This window comes from Mustelus asterias, unplaced genomic scaffold (assembly GCF_964213995.1).
Source record: "Mustelus asterias unplaced genomic scaffold, sMusAst1.hap1.1 HAP1_SCAFFOLD_196, whole genome shotgun sequence".
Lineage (NCBI taxonomy): Eukaryota > Metazoa > Chordata > Chondrichthyes > Carcharhiniformes > Triakidae > Mustelus > Mustelus asterias.
Window position 1 is genome coordinate 208,343 of NW_027590189.1, and position 17,655 is coordinate 225,997.

The 17,655-nt window shown below is 45.9% G+C and overlaps 1 protein-coding gene and 1 pseudogene across 1 annotated transcript in view; one reads left to right on the plus strand and one right to left on the minus strand.

Moving 5' to 3' along the window:
• The window catches only part of LOC144485500 (uncharacterized), a 46,040-nt gene that overhangs the window by 23,609 nt on the left and 4,776 nt on the right, over window positions 1-17,655 (minus strand). The window lies entirely within an intron of this gene.
• Window positions 991-17,518, plus strand: LOC144485524 (uncharacterized; annotated as a pseudogene).

A 17,655-nucleotide genomic window follows, 5' to 3' on the forward strand; every position in this document is an offset into this window, starting at 1 on the left:
GGTTGTGAGTCTTTTGGATTTCTCTTCCACAGGAACCAGTTGAGGATGAGGATCATTGAATATATTCCAGTTAGACAGATTTTTGACTGACAAGGGTGTCAAGGGTTATGGGGAACAGACAAGAGGATGGAGCAAAAGCTAATATGTGGGGGGATTTCTTCACGCAAGGATGTGGTAAAGCTTTGGAATTCTCAACCCCTGAGGACAGTGAAACCTCAGTCATCAACTATTTTCAAGAGAGAGATTGATTGGTTTCTAGATATTGAAGATATCAAGGGATATGGGTTTAGTGTGGGGACAATAATGCTGAGGGAGATGAACAAATTATCTCATTGAATAGTTTAAAAGGCTCGATGGGCCAAATGGCCGACTGCAACTCCTATTTGTTATGGTCTCTGTGTCCAGGACAGGAAGCAGTGAGCATGGATCTGTCAATCAGCATCAATCAGCACCTTCAGGAGAATTGGGAGGGTGAATATTAGATACAGCAGAGTGAGAATGGAGGGAGAGTGTGTGGGATGGAGATTCACAGCTTTTGGGGAATGAGAGAGGAAAGAAGGTTCTATAGAAACTAGAATTGTCTGTTCTGAATTTCTATCCTGTACTGACACTGATGACTTTTGTGAACTTGTTTTACAGGATATTGAAAGAGGAATCACAGGCCAAAATCTCAAACGTCACGTCTCGATCTGACAGAGTCATATTCCATGGGAGCTGAATATCATCGGCCTTTGAATCTAGAAGGAGAAATGATTGTCCAGTCTGTTGATTTGAAAAGATTTCAAACATCAGTGTGACTGCAAAAGCACCAACACTCTGCCACACACGAGTGAGAGTGTTCCAGTGCACGGACTAAAGAGCTTTAACCAGTTACACAGCCTGAATAACTATCACACCATTCACAGCGGGGAGAGACGGTACCCGTGTTCTGTGTGTGGACGAGGCTTCAACTGATTGTCCACCCAAGAGAGAGGCAAGGACACCTGCACCATGGAGAAACCATTCAAATGTGGGGACTGTGGGAAGAGATACAGAGCCCCATCTCTGCTGGAAGCTCATCGGCGCAGCCACACTGGGGAGAGGCCGTTCACCTGCTCTCAGTGTGGGGAGGGATTCACTCTGTCATCCAGCCTGCAGTCACACCAGCGAGTTCACACTGGGGAGAGACCGTTCACCTGCTCTCAGTGTGGGAAGGGATTCACTCGGTCATCCAGCCTGCAGTCACACCAGCGAGTTCACACTGGAGAGAGGCCATTCACCTGCTCTCAGTGTGGGAAGGGATTCACTCAGTCATCCCACCTTCAGAGACACCAGCGAGTTCACACTGGGGAGAGGCCATTCACCTGCTCTCAGTGTGGGAAGGGATTCACTCAGTTATCCCACCTGCGGATACACCAGCGAGTTCACACTGGGGAGAGGCCATTCACTTGCTCTCAATGTGGGAAGGGATTCACTCAGTCATCCCAGCTGCAGATACACCAGCGAGTTCACACTGGGGAGAGGCCGTTCACCTGCTCTCAGTGTGGGAAGGGATTCACTCGGTCAATCAACCTGCTGACTCACCAGCGAGTTCACACTGGGGAGAGGCCATTAATCTGCTCGCAGTGTGGGAAGGGATTCACTCAGTTATCCAGCCTGCAGACACACCAGCGAGTTCACACTGGGGAGAGGCCATTAATCTGCTCGCAGTGTGGGAAGGGATTCACGCAGTTATCCAGCCTGCAGACACACCAGCGAGTTCACACTGGGGAGAGGCCATTAATCTGCTCGCAGTGTGGGAAGGGATTCACGCAGTCATCCCACTTGCAGACACACCAGCGAATTCACACTGGGGAGAGGCCATTCACCTGCTCTCAATGTGGGAAGGGATTCATTGAGTTATCCAGCCTGCAGAAACACCAGCGAGTTCACACTGGGGAGAGGCCATTCACCTGCTCTCAGTGTGGGAAGGGATTCACTCAGTCATCCAGTCTGCGGACACACCAGCGAGTTCACACTGGGGAGAGGCCGTTCACCTGCTCTCAGTGTGGGAAGGGATTCACTCAGTTATCCAGCCTGCGGACACACCAGCGAGTTCACATTGGGGAGAGGCCATTCATCTGCTCTCAGTGTGGGAAGGGATTCACAGTTTCATCCCAGCTGCTGAGACATCAACAAGTTCACGAGTGATTCCCAGGGGTAGGATTCTGCTGTTATTGTTTCTGCTCTCAATTACACCCAGGGCTGCATTTTGTTCATTCTCACAGTTGGTCAATGGGGAGGGTCAGAGGGTTTCTTTGTGCTGGACTGGCTGGTCTCAGCCTCCAGTGGGCTGATGCTCTTTGAGTCTTTTTGTGAATACCTGGTTTCAAATGTCACAAGGATCACAGAGTGACAGGGTGTTAGGAGGTTTTGAGATATTTAGTCAGAAGAAAACAGAGGTTGGCAGTGCAAAGGTACATTTCTGAATGGAGGGCTGTGACAAATGACGTTCCTCAGGGATCAGTGCTGGGACTTTTGCTGTTTGTAATATATGTAAATGATTTGGAGGAAAATGTAACTGGTTTTATTGGTAAGTTTGTGGACGACACAAAGGTTAGTGGAATTGCGGATAACGATGGGGACCGGCAGAGGATACAGCAGGACATGGATCAGTTGGAGACTTGGGCGAAGAGATGGCAGATGAAGTTTAATCTGGACAAATGTGAGGTAATGCATTTTGGAAGGTCTAATACAGATGGGATATGTACAGTAAATGGCAGAACCCTTAAGAGTATTGATAGGCAGAGGGATCTGGGTGTACAGGTACACAGGTCATTGAAAGTGGCAATGCAGGTGGGGAAGATAGTCAAGAATGCATACGACATGCTTGCCTTCATCGGCCGGGGCATTGAGTTTAAAAATTGGCAAGTCATGTTGCAGCTTTATAGAACCTTAGTTAAACCGCACTTGGAATCTAGTGTTCAATTCTGGTCACCACACTACCAGAAGGATGTGGAGGCTTTGGAGAGGGTCTGGAAAATATTTATCAGGATGTTGCCTGGTGTGGAGGGCATTAGCTATGAGGAGAAGTTGGAGAAACTTGGTTTGTTCTCACTGGAACAACGGAGGTTGAGGAGGGCAACCTGATAGAAGTCTACAAGATTATGAGGGGCACGGACAGAGTGGATAATCTGAAGCTTTTTCCCAGGGTGGAAGAGTCAATTACTAGGGGCGTAGGTTTAAGGTGTGAGGGGCAAGGTTTAAAGGAGATTTACGAGGCAGGTTCTTTACACAGAGGTTGGTGGGTGCCTGGAACTCGTTGCCGGGGAAGGTAGTGGAAGCAGATACGATAGTGACTTTTAAGATGTGTCTTGACAAATATATGAATAGCATAGGAATAGAGGGATATGGTCCCCGGAAAGGTAGGGGGTTTTAGTTCAGACGGGCAGCATGGTTGCTACAGGCTTGGAGGGCCAAAGGGCTTGTTTCTGTGCTGTAATTTTATAGAGAATATAATAGAATCCCTACAGTACAAAAGGAGGCCATTCAGCCCATCGAGCCTGTTCCGACCACAATCCCACCCAGGCCCTACTCCCGTAAACTCACATTTACCCTGCTAATCCCCCTGACACTAGGATCAATTTAGTATGGCCAATCAACCTAACCTGCACATCTTTGGACATTTATTGGTGAAACTAACAATGCAATAACACGAAGGGCCGATAGTTAACAGTGCTATAAAACAGGCGGATGTGATCATCAACAGAGCCCAATTCCCTAAACCTTTCTCATATAGACTTTCACCCGTGCCCTCCTGGCGACCCCACAACATCTCCATCTCCCGTGGTCCAGCGCCACATCAACACGTCCCCCCAGGATGCACATCAGAACTGGAGGCAGCCAGCTGCACTCCGCACCCATTTGCCTGTGATGCCCCTGGCAGGCGTCTGCTGGAGAGCTGGGACCTAGAGGGGTCCAGCCGTCTTCCTGGTGATATGGATGTATCCTTGCCTTGCTGTTCACCCTGCTGCTCTTGAGATGCACCGGTGTCAGGAAAGGGGGAGTCGGAAATCGCTGCATCCCATCGGCTGGAATCCCCCGGGTGGAAGGCCCCAGCACCGTCCCCAGGCCCCCCTCCTCCCTCGAGGCGCCAATGGACCCCTGGGTCACTCCATGGGACGGTGAAGCTGACTCGGGGGAGGGAGCGGTGATTGGGAAATTCTGCAGGGGTGCTGATTGAGGAGGGGGTTAGGGGGGGGAGCTCTGCAGGAGTCCTGATGGGGGAGGGAGCTGGTGATCGGGGAAACTCTGCAGGGGTGGTGATCGGGGAGGGGGCGAGAGGGAGAACTCTGCAGGGATGCTGATTGGGGGGAGGGGTTGGTGATTTGGGGGAAACGCTACAGATGAGGAGATTGGTGGGGCGATTTCTGTGGGGAGGGGGGGATGTCCACTGAAGATGGAAACTGGGAGGATGGAGCGCATGCACAATGACACCCCTCCAGATCAGCAGCTGGCTTCCCCAGCAAGTTTAGGTCCCTCCCTTTCCTCCTGCAGTGAGGATTATATTGTGACTGTTTTTGACTAAGTGCCACAAGATTGCTTTTTTTAATTTGCCCAAGAAACGAGTTTGAAACTTTTCTCACTCATTCAGCACTTCGAATTTTTTACATGGAATTCCACCCGATGTCTTTTGGTTCTAAACCAATGGAAACAGACATGCATTTTATCAAAACCTCTCAAAAGTTTGAATATCACGATTAAATCTTTCCTTAACCTTTCCTGCTCTCATCCAGGTAAAGAATATTCCCCCTTACTCCTGATTTATACCTTGTGAATCATGGCAAGCCTTTGGGGAGTCATTAAGTGAGTAACCTGCCACAAAACTCCCAACCTCTGATCTGCTCTTGTAACCTCAGTATTTAAATGACTGGTCAATGGTAACCCCAAAGTTATTGCTGGTGGGGCATTCACTGATGGTAATGCCATTGAATATCATGGGAAGGTGGTTCGATTTTCTTGCTGGAAATAGATATTTCCTGATAATTATGTGGTGTCAGTATGAATTGACAATCAGCTCCAACCTGAATGTTGTCCTGGTCCTGCGCTGCATGCGGGCAGCTTCAGTATTCAGAGTTGTGAATGGTCATATACACTGCAATCATCAGTGAACATCCCCGTTTCCCACCCTACGGTGGGGAGACGGTAATTAATGAAGCAGCTGAAAATGATTAGGCCCAGGAGACATGAGGAACAACAAAATATATTTATATAGCGCCTTAAAGTAATAAAACATCCAGGGAGCATTGTAAAATAAAGTATGATATTGAGCCACAAAGAAGATATTTGGTTAGATGACCAAAAGTTTGGTCAAAGTGGTAGATTTTAAGGGGTGTGTTAAAGGAGTAAAGCGAGGTGGAGAGTTGGAGACGTGTAGGGATGGTATTCCAGAGGTTGGAGCCTAAGCAACTGAAGGTAGAGCTTGCAATGGTGAAGCAAGGTCAGGGACAAACTAAAGACCAGAATTAGAGCAGTGTCATATATTGAGGGTTGTGGGGCTTATCGGAGATTATAGATATTGGGACAGGCAAGGTCATGGAGTGATTGGAAACCAAGGATGAGAATTTTAATGTTAAGTTGTTGCTTTACTGGGTGGATCATCGTGCACAAGGGTGATAGTGGAATAACACTTAATGTGAGTTTAAACATGGCCAGCAGAGTTTTAGATGAACCCTGCAGTGACCTTTGCAGTGATGACTGACCTCCAACAACCACAGCCATCCTCGTCTGTACCTGGTATATCCCCAACCGGCGGAGAGTTCCCCCCGCCCCCCAACTCCCACCGATTCCAACCCTGTGCAGGTCCCTTTCTGCCACACTCAGTCAAATGATGTCTTGATGGATTTTCTTTGGTTTTTTTTGTTTTGTTTTGTTTTTTTTGTTTAAAGAAAACAAAATTTTCTTTGTTCTTCGTTCTGTTTGGAACATCCCAAATGCCCATCCAATTTCCTTTTTAATTGTTTATTGTCTCCACTTCCTCCACCCTCGTAGTCAGCGGGTTTCAGGTCATTACCATTCGCTGCATCAGAATATTCTTCCTCACATCTCCCCCCCACCGCCCCCCCCACCCCCCACTCCCCCCCCCTCCCACTCCCCCCCTGCATCTCTGACCCAAAACAAGAAATCTGTGTCCCCCCTCGTCCTTGTCCCTTCAGCTAATGAGAACAGCTTTTCTTTGTCCACCTTATCTAAACCTGTCAGAATCTTGTCCACCTCTATCAAATCTCCCCTCAATCTCCTTTGCTCCAAGGGGAACAACCCCAGCCTGACATTGACAATAAAGAACAAACTAACAGAATATGTTCCTGTCTGAAATCAAATGGGAATGTTTAATTTCTGTTTTAAAGATATTGTGAATATATTGTCCTGGACAATAAAGGAATCAGCAATAACTGAGCAAGAAGAAGTCGGTTTCAATGTGCAATTGACTGGAATATTGTCTCTGGATTTAAACAGTGGAGAAACTGCAAACATGAAAGAAAATAAATTTCAAAATGTGAACTCTGTACAGACTGTTTTCAAAATAGAACTTGAAAATTCACAACTGAACAACAATGAAGACTCTCCTTTTGCAGGAGGAACTTTGGACTATAATTATTGTAAAAAGAAAAGTTTCAGAAAAGACTGCAAGCAGTAATTTCCATCTTCAGTGGACTGAATTCCTGGACATGGAACCCAGCAGTGTGCTGTTACCAAGCTGGACTTGTGAATGTGAAGTGGACAATGGAGGGATTATTATGTCTATTGCAGGTTATAAGATAGATCAACATAGGAAAACAGTGGATTTAGGAACAGGAGGAGGCCATTTGGCCCTTCGAGCCTGCTCTGCCATTCAATAAGATCATGGCTGTTGTTAAGATATACAGCATGTTGTATATTGTAATATTCTAAATGGGATATTATGAAGGTGATACATTTCCATTTCTTCCTGTTTTTGTTCCAAAAATCTAATTTCATAATTCCTATGTTTTAGAAATAAGAATTAGTTGCAAGAATTGCTTTTAAAAAATGGAAAACCTGGGTTGAGAATCTGACAAGAACACCCTCAAGGAATTCGCAGTCACAAAGCATGACCCATGTTGGTTTAAGAAGTCAAAACTCGAGAAGTAAGAACTGTAAAAGGTCAGCTGGATCTTTTAGCTGGAGACATTGGGTCTGACAATTATTGTACTGTTTTTGTTAGGTGAATTCTTCATGCAGACCTCAGGGAAAAAGGGTTTAGTTTTGAAGCTAAATCTGTCAGATATTCCACCTGGTCTCTGTTACCATGGGGATATGTGATTCAGGGTGGAGCCTCGGTTAGAATTAGACCATAAGATATCGGAGCAGAATTAGGCTATTCGGCCCATCAAATCTGCTGTGCCATTCGATCATGGCTGATAAATCTCAATCCCATTCTCCTGCCTTTTCCCCGGAACCTTTGAGTCCTTTCCAATCAGTGACCTGGTTCCAGCGGACAGTCTGCAGTTAGCTTGGAAGCCACCAGTTGTGGGACCAGGAGCTGTGAACCAGCTGTGGGACGAGAAGCCTAGAGGACCGTTGGAAACCAGGGGTGTTTCCAACATTTAAATGCCTCAGCAAGAATGCAGTGAAGCCCATGTTTAGACTGAGGAGTCCACAGTTTGAGAGCTTAAAGGAAAATTGGAGGCTTGTTTAGTGAAAAGATAATGGATGGACTCCCATAAACTCTTGGCCTCTTTTTAGGTCAAACCGAATAAACAAACTCAAATTACGTCAGGACAAAGTAAAAGGGGCAGCTCCCCAAAAGGAGGGGGAACAGCCCGAACAAAAATCAAAGTACAAAGGAAACTTAAAAACATCAAATTAAAATGTGATTATCAGGGTCGATAACGCACCCCAACCCCTGCGGTGCCCAGCGGGCACGGAAGGCATCAACCGCGCCCGTGGACACCGCATGCTCCCTCTCCAGGGACACCTGGCTGTGAATGTAGCCGCAGTAGAGGGGCAGACAGTCAGGATGGACGGCTCCCTCGATCGCCCGCTGCCTGGGGAGAATATCTGGTGTACTGGGGAGAATTAAAGTGAATTGTGGAGAGCTTTGACATACCTTTGGGATGGTCCTAGGACCAGAAGTGAATGAAACTTCAAGATATTGTTAAGTATAAAGAAACTCTTGAGGTAAAAAAATAGAACTCGGTTTATATCATAAATCTTTATTGAGTGTAGTATTCAATTTGTAGTGTTGTCTTTTAAAATTTTATTTAAACATACAGTAAAGTTTGTTTTTGTTTAAAAATGTGGAATCTTGTGATGTAATTCTTTCAGTTAATCACCGGGTGTTCGAATTTCTCTGCAAACGTTAACAGTCCTGACCGGGATCGCAAAAATTCACACAGTGTTTCAAAACAAATCGAAGAAAAAGATGGTTTTTCTCCTTCAGTCCAAATGTTACACATGAAGAGACCCTCTTCTGGTATCTCCAATAATTTGTTGCTTTGAGCAATTCTTTTCATGGAACAATCAGATAATTGATGACTGAAAATGGAACTAATTGTATCCCTTTAAAGCAGGAGGGCGATCGCCCGGCACAGAGGGGAATTCGGGATTTCTCCCACAGACCAATTGACAGGGATTCTACCCTCCAACCACCTGAAGTGAATTCTTTACATGAATCATCCGTGCCAGTGCAGTTATCAACTTGCAGTTTGGCTGATCAGAAAATGCTTTGTTGCTGATTTTCCTTGTGTTAGGAAGTGACAGTGCCAAGGCCAGATCTTGTTTCCTCCTTGATCGGGATGTAACCCGTGTCCACATCGCCACTTCATTCTTCCACTGGTTGTATGGTTCAGACTCCGAGAGCATCAGCAGGTAATCAGACCCTGACAATTCCCACTGCCTTTCAGTCATTTCTCACAAAAGCTGCTGGGATTGTAAGCTTCTGTCTGAAATATACTTTCTTTTAGTTTCCAACCTTCACCATTAGACAAGCATTTTCTGTTACCATGTTATAATCCTGACAGCCTTGGGGTGGAGTCAATCTTTATTTGGTATAGATTTGTTCACAGAATCAAACATTACAGGCTCAACTCTGACTCCAAGCTATATTAGTGAGTCCCACTTTTTACCTGCTCATTATAACTATCTCATCAGTGCCCTCCATCTGAATAAACTTAACCTCTATTGGTATAATTAACAGCCACAGTCAGAGCATCCAAAAGATCACTAATGGGTGTGACTGCCATGGTGTCTCAGCAGCTTGGGTGAACAAGTGAATCCTTTCCCACACACTGAGCAGGTGAATGGTCTCAGTTTGGAAACGAAGGGAAAATAACATTTCAGGCAGAAGCTTCCAATCTGGTAGTTTTTATGAGAAATCGCTGAAAGTGAGTGGGAATTATCAGGGTCTCTTCCCCAGTGTGAATTCCCTAATGTTCCAGTAGGTTGTTTGGTCATCAGGTGAGAAGGAGCAGCGCGCTGAAAGCTCGTGATTCGAAATAAACCTGTTGGACTTTAACCAGGTGTTGTGAGACGTCTTACTGTGCCCACCCCAGTCCAACACCGGCATCTCCACATCATATGCACCAACACCAGACATATCAATGTTGTTACGATCCTCATGGTCACCTTATAATAAACAAATTCCCACAAATCCCAATGGAATAAACAAAGACAATGTTTCATTTTAAAAAATTTTTACTTTAAAAATTAATCTAAAATTAACATCACTGAATCATGCATTAAGAAACAGTATTTGAATAGACAGGATAAATTAAACTTTAAAACGCTCAGACAATAAAAACAGGTTCCACAAAATCACAAACATTCCCCCCTCAGTATATTTGGCTCTAATTCCAGTTCCAGAGTCCACAACTCTCTGAATTTCCCAGGGGGGGGAAATCATAGAAATCATAGAAGCCCTACAGTGCAGAAGGAGGCCATTCGGCCCATCGAGTCTGCACCGACCACAATCCCACCCAGGCCCTACCCCCACATATTTACCCGCTAATCCCGCTAACCTACACATCTCAGGAGTCTAAGGGGCAATTTTTAACCTGGCCAATCAACCTAACCCGCACATCTTTGGACTGTGGGAGGAAACCGGAGCACCCGGAGGAAACCCACGCAGACACGAGGAGAATGTGCAAACTCCACACAGTGACCCGAGCCGGGAATCGAACCCGGGATCCTGGAGCTGTGAAGCAGCAGTGCTAACCACTGTGCTACCGTGGTTAGCACTGCTGCTTCACAGATTTACCCTTAACCGTTATGGGTAACCGTGAGATTTACCCTTAACCGTGGTTAAGGGTAAAGATATGGCACCCGGTGGAGACAGAGACTAGCACTAACTTTGACTACTGTGAAGAAGGTGCAGTCCCTGCCCATTGACTTGGTCAGTTCTAATAAATCAGTTAATCATACCATCCAAACAAGGATGTTTGATCTCGAGACCACAATCATTTTATACATATACTGTGGCAGCTACTTCTTGCACCACAACTGATACAGTTTAAACCAAATAGAGTTCAAAGTTTTCTGTAGTACTCGCTAAATAAACATCTTCCTCAGACGGTGCTGAGTCTGATATCTGTGGCTGCCACACAGGTAACTCATCCACTCTCCAACCAGTCGATCAACTCTTCGCTTGAAAAACCTCAGTCTTGTCTGAATCTCTAGATTCAGTGGCAGAGAATGACGGAGATTGTCTGGATCAGAGATTCCATATTTTTGGGATCAGGGAGACCACCTGCATTCCAGGATCATCCATTGGACCATTTGGCAAGCAGGCAATGCCATCACAGGAAACACCCCTCAGCTCCTTGTCCAGGTTGTCAGGTCAGCTCCTGGAGCAGTTGAGTTTGATGGAGTAGGCGAGGTCAGCCAGGTAGGCCAGGAAGTTGAGGACGAGCAGGGAGGTGAAGAGGAGCAGCTGGTTCCGCCGGCAGTCCACCCGCGAGCACTCGTCCAGCCAGTCGGCGTGGCGGGTCAGGTGGAGACCCCAGGCCAGCAGCACGGCCAGCTGGAGCAGGGCGGCCAGGCTGCTGGAGGCCAGCAGGAGGCGGCTGAGGGGCAGCTGGCCGCAGGCCCGGCACTCCCCAACCATAAAAGAAAGTGTTTTCCTCACGGATGTTGTCCAGAGGAGGAGGTTTGAGTCTGTGTGTGAAGTTTGAGTCTGTGGTGAAGTTTGAGTCTGTGTGTGAAGTTTGAGTCTGTGGTGAAGTTTGAGTCTGTGTGTGAAGTTTGAGTCTGTGGTGAAGTTTGAGTCTGTGGTGAAGTTTGAGTCTGTGGTGAAGTTTGAGTCTGTGTGTGAAGTTTGAGTCTGTGGTGAAGTTTGAGTCTGTGTGTGAAGTTTGAGTCTGTGGTGAAGTTTGAGTCTGTGTGTGAAGTTTGAGTCTGTGTGTGAAGTTTGAGTCTGTGGTGAAGTTTGAGTCTGTGTGTGAAGTTTGAGTCTGTGGTGAAGTTTGAGTCAGTGTGTGAAGTTTGAGTCTGTGTGTGAAGTTTGAGTCTGTGGTGAAGTTTGAGTCTGTGGTGAAGTTTGAGTCTGTGTGTGAAGTTTGAGTCTGTGTGTGAAGTTTGAGTCTGTGTGTGAAGTTTGAGTCTGTGGTGAAGTTTGAGTCTGTGTGTGAAGTTTGAGTCTGTGGTGAAGTTTGAGTCTGTGGGTGAAGTTTGAGTCTGTGTGTGAAGTTTGAGTCTGTGGTGAAGTTTGAGTCTGTGGTGAAGCTACAAACAGAAGCTGTTCTGTTTCAAATCAAACTGCGGGACTTGGAAGAAAATGATGGGAAGAGATTTTGCAAAGTTCCCTCCCCCACTCCCTCAGCTGGCAGACCAGCGCGCAGGCGCAGAGAGCGCTGCTGAGTTGAGCTGTCCGGAGCAGGCGCAGAGAGCGCTGCTGAGCCGAGCTGTCCGGAGCAGGCGCAGAGAGCGCTGCTGAGCCGAGCTGTCCGGAGCAGGCGCAGTGCGGCTGCCGCCAGCGGTCGCTCTCGATCTCTTTTTGGAGCCGCAGCCGCCGTAGAGAGAGGGGGCGGGGGAGATCACCGAGCGGCTTCTCGCTCTGGCCGGAGCCGCCAGCCGGTTGCCTGGAAACCTTGGCTGGAGGAGGTGCAGGAGGAGGGGAATGGGTGGGGGCGGGGCTCCCGTGTCCGCGCGCCCGGGCCTGCGCACTGAAACCACAGGACGTCACCGCGGAGCAGACTTATTCTTATTGGCTAATTCACGCGAGGTTCCATTGTGACGTCACAATGCGGAAGTTGGCCAATGAGGTTCAGAGTGAAACTTACTGTTCCCCCTCCTTTTGGGGAGCTGCCCCCTTTACTTTGGCCTGACTTAATCTGAGTTTGTTTATTTGGTTTGACCTAAAAAAAGGGCAACATCTGGGAGGAAATCAATGTTTCCCCCTTTCCATTTCCTTTCTCATTCTGGGGGAAACTGGGGACTTGCAGCAACTGATGGGAAAGGAAGTGAATCCAGGGAGACTGCAGACTCTGAAAACGTTATAGACGAACATCGGAATTAGGAGCAAGACTCGGCCCAGGTATCTTTTTCTTTCTCTCACAAGACATTGACATCCTTTAGCTCCCTCACTTTGACATGTTTATATATCTGGCTAATAGGATGGCCTCTTACCCAATGTTCATAATTCAAGGGGGAGTTTTCTCAGGAGAGGGCTAACATTTTAATGAACAGTAAATTTGTATGGGAGAGAGATGTGTTTAATGTAGTTACATGGTATATACTATGTTATTTACGATTCCCTATTTCTTGTCTTAAAATATATAGCAGTGTATCAACATTATCTATTTTCAGTGATGGAAACATTACAACATAGAATAGGCAACTCAGATCCATGCCAACTCTCTGTGAAGCAATTCAGTCAGTCCCATTCCCTCTCTGTATCCCCATTCCCCTGTGTTTCATGTCACAATGAAATGGATGAGAGTTCCAAAGGAGCTGAGACTGGAGTAGAGTTGATCAATGGCACTGAGGTGGAAATAGGCGGTCTTGATGATGATGTGGCAATGTGGCTGGAAGCTCAACTTGGGGTGAAATATTTTACCATGGTTGTGAACAGTTTGCTTCAGCCTCAGACAGTTGCCAGGAAGAGGGAGAGAGTTGCTGGCGAGGGAGTGGAGTTTGTAGTGGGGACTGAAGACAATGGGTACAGTCTTCCCAATGTTTATATGAAAGAAATTTCTGTTCTTTTAGTACTGGACGTCAGACAAGTCAGGGTGGTGTGTGAGTTGGAGGGGAACTTGAAGGTGATGGTGTTCCCATCTAGTTGCTACCCTGGTCCTTCTAGGTGGGTGGAGGTTGAGGGTTTGGGAAACTTTCTGTCAAAGTTCCAATTGAGTTGTCAATGTACAAAATCCCTCTCCTTCACCCTGACCTCTCCTACTTCTCTCTGTCTTCTCTCTGTGTCCAGAGTCTTGTGTCCAGACCGTGTGGCAGATTTCCTGCCCTGAAGGATATCAGTGAACCCGCTGGGTTTTTATGACAATCCAGCAGTTTTCATGATCACTTTTTCCGAGTGCCAGCCCCACAAATGACCAGATTCATTCAGCTCAATTTCACAACCTGACTTTGTGTTTTTGTGGGTTCTCTCTCACTTCCTTTTTTCTGTTTTACATCAATTTCACAGGGTTTTAGAAGAGGAGGATTTGCAGTTGGGAAACTGAAACCAAATATTATATCAAAACCTGATTGAGTTAGCCAATTTATTGTAACCTGAATATCATTGTGTTTTGAACATGGAAGGAAATAGCACCGTTCACAGTGAAGAGAAACTGTACACGTGTTCTGTGTGTGGACAAGACTTCAACCAATCATCCAGCCTTTCGGAACATAATTGCAGTCACAACAGGGAGAAGCTGTGGAAATGTGGGAACTGTGGGAAGGGATTCGATTACCCTTCCCAGCTGGAGATTCATCGGCGCAGTCACAGTGGGGAGAGACCATTCACCTGCTCCCAGTGTGGGAGGGGATTCACTCAGTCAAACAGTTTACATATACACCAGAGAACTCACACTGACGAGAGACCATTCAACTGCTCCCAGTGTGGGAAAGGATTCAGTGCCTCATCCCATCTGCTGAAACATCGGTGAATCCACACTGGGGAAAGGCCGTTCACCTGCTCTGTGTGTGGGAAGGGATTCACTCAGTCTTCCAACCTCGCATTACACCAGCAAATTCACACTGGGGAGAGGCCATTCACTTGCTCCCAGTGTGGGAAGAGATTTGCTCAGTCAGCCACCCTCTTCACACACCAGCGGATTCACACTGATGAGAGACCTTTTAAATGTCCAGACTGTGGGAAATGCTTTAAAAATTCTGTAAATCTGCACTACCATCAACGTGTTCACACTGATGAGAAACCATTCAGGTGCTCTCACTGTGGGACTGGGTTCAAGCAATCATCTCAACTCACTGTACACCAGCGCACTCACACTGGGGAGAGACCCTTCACCTGCTCCCAGTGTTGGAATGGATTTGCTCACTCATCCACTCTGCTGACACACCAGCGAATTCACACCGGGGAGAAGCCGTTCACTTGTTCCAAGTGTGGAAAGGGATTCAGTCAGTCATCCAATCTGCTGAGACACCAGCGAGTTCACAAGTAACTATTGTGATTGGATTTTGTTGTTTTCATGTTCAGACTGAATCATGTACCTTTGGGTCTGTTTCTGCTGAATTGAAAAGTGACTCCAGCTCTGTTATAGGTGTTCAGATAATTGGTCTTAGAAGGGGAGGATTTGGGGGTCAGGAAACTTGCACAAAACATCAGATCAGGATTGGATGGAATTGCACAATGTATTGTAACCTGAACAGCAGAGAATTTTGAACATGGAAGGAAATAGCACCGTTTTAATTATCTAACAGTCGCGAGATTTGAGGAAAATTCCAGTAGATTGCAAAGTAGCAAATGTAACTCCTTTATTCAAAAAAGGAAGGAGGCAAAAAGGAAACTAAAGGCCACTTAATCTAAAATCTGATGTAGGGAAAATATTAAAGCTTTATTAAAGATATCATGAGAATGAGAAAAATTCAGACAACCAGAGAGAGTCAGCACGGTTTGAGAAAGGGAAATCATATTCAACCTATTTATTGAAATTCTTTGAAGGAGTCACATATGCTTTGGATAAAGGGGGTCGGTTCGCTCAGTTGGCCGGGTGGCTGGTTTGTGATGCACAGCGACACCAACAGCACAGTTTCAATTCTCGTGCCAACCAAGGTTATTCATGAAGGTGCCGTCTCCTCAATCTTGCCGCTCACCTGAGGTGTGGTGATCCAAGATGATGAAAGGTATGGATAAAGCAGACGTGGAACGGATGCTTCCTCTTCTGGGGCATTCTAGGATGAGAGGTCATAGCCTTAGGATAAGGGGCAGCAAAGTTAAAACAGAGTTGAGGAGAAACTGCTTCTCCCAAAGGGTTGTGAATCTGTGGAATTCGCTGTCCCAAAGGGTGGTGGATGCTGGGACAGTGAGTAAATTTAAGGAGGAGTTAGACAGATTTTTAATTGGTAATGGGGTTGAAGGGTTATGGGGAGAAGGCAGGAAAATGGGGATGAGGAGCTTATCAGCCATGATCGAATGGCGGAACAGACTCGATTGGCCAAATGGTCTAATTCTGCTCCTATATCTAATGAATTTATGATCCTCAGGTTAAGTGACCACCAGTCAGCTCTCCCTCTCAAGGGGACATCTGGGAGATGGTGACTTTATATATTGGATAATGGGGCAGCAAAGGTGAATGTACTGTACTTTGATTTGCAAAATGCATTTCATAATCTGCCACATCAAAGCTTAATGTGGAAAATAGAATCTCACAGTGTGGGGGTAATATGGCATGGAAAGAAGATTGGCGAGCTAACGGGAAACAGAGTTGGCAACACATGGATCTTTATCTGGTTGGCAGGATGTGACGAGTGGTGTGCCAAAGCGATCAGAACTGGAACCTCTACTTTTAACAATTTATATAAATGACTTGGATGCAAGCATGGTCGCTAAATTTGCTGAGGACACAAAGGTAGAAAAGTAAGTTGTGAAGAGGATGTAAGGAGGCTACAAAGGGATGTAGATAAGTTCAGCTAGTGGGCAAAGATTTGGCAAATGGAGCATAACGTGGGCAAATGTGGAATTATCAATTTTGGCAGGAATTCCTGCCAAATTTTTAAAAAACGTTAAATAGTGAGAGATTGCAGAGCTCTGAGATTCAGAGGTGTCCTAATACATGAATCACAAAAGGCTGGAATGCAGGTACAGCAAGTAATCAGGAAAGTTAATAGAATGTCATTGTTTATTGTGAGGAAATTGGTTACAAAAGGAGTGAGTTTATGTTTCAGTCATACAGGACACTGGTGAGACCACATCTGGAGTGTTGTTAAAGTATTGAACTCCTTATTTAAGGAAAATGTAAATGCATTGGAAGCAGTTCAGAGAATGTCTACCAGACTAATATCAGAAATTGGCAGGTTGACTTATGAGGAAAGATTGGAGAGTCTGGGCTTGTGTCCACCGGAGTTTAGAAGAGTAAGAGGTGCCTTGATTGAAGCCTTTTAAGTTTCTGAGGGCTGTTGACTGGGTTGATGTGGAAAGGATGTTTTATTTCTTGTGAGAGAATCTTGAACAAGGAGACACTGTTTAAAAATGTGTTTCAGACAGAGGTGGGGAGAAGTGTTTTCTCTCAGAGGATCATGGATCTTTGGAACTCTCTTCCTCAAAAGGCAGAGGAAGCAGAATCTTGGAATATTTTGAAGAAGAGCAAGATGGTCTCCTGATTAACAAGGAGATGGAAGATTATTGGTGAGGGTAGTGGGCAGGAATGTGGGGTTGAGGTTACAATCAGATCAGCCACGATCCTATTGAATGGTGGAACAGCTCGAGGGGCCGAGTGGCCTCCTTCTGTTCCTAATTATTATGTTCGAATGGGTCTGTTTCCATTGCTGTTAATAAACAACAGTCCATTTATAGATGTTAATATTGTGGATAATAGTCAAATAAATTGACTTTGTGTTAAACACATGGCCTTTTTAATATCTGTAACACAGGTTCGTCCAATGATTGGCCGTGGTAAAATTGACCTTAGTGTCAGTGGTAATAGCAGGGTCATTAAATGGGGTTACGGGAATAGGGCCTGGGTGGGATTGTGCTTGGTGCAGACTGGATGGGCTGAATGGCCTCCTTCTGCACTGTAGGGATTCTATGATTCTAGTCTTGTAATAGAATATTGTAACTATGTTAATATATTTCCAGTAAGAAGTTTAACAACACCAGGTTAAACTTCTTACTGTGTTTACCCCAGTCCAACGCCGGCATCTCCACATCATGACTACAATATATTTCCAGGCATTGTTATTCCAATAGAGAAGGAGTCCATGTCAACTCCTTATAGAGCAATCCAGTCAGACCCATTGCCCCTCCATCTACTCATTCTCCTGCAAGATTATTTCCTTCAAGTGCGCATCCAATTTCATTTTGAAATCTTTAATTGCTTTCACTGCCACCAGATCCGTGGGCACCCAGTTCCAGATCATGATCACTCGCTGAACCCACTATATCTCCAACCACGTAATGAGTGCTGCATATTACACACATTTGAACAGGAAGTGATGCGCATGGATTCATTACCCAACATGAATTGGCACCTTTAGGAGAATTGGGAGGGTGTATAGTGGGATACAGCA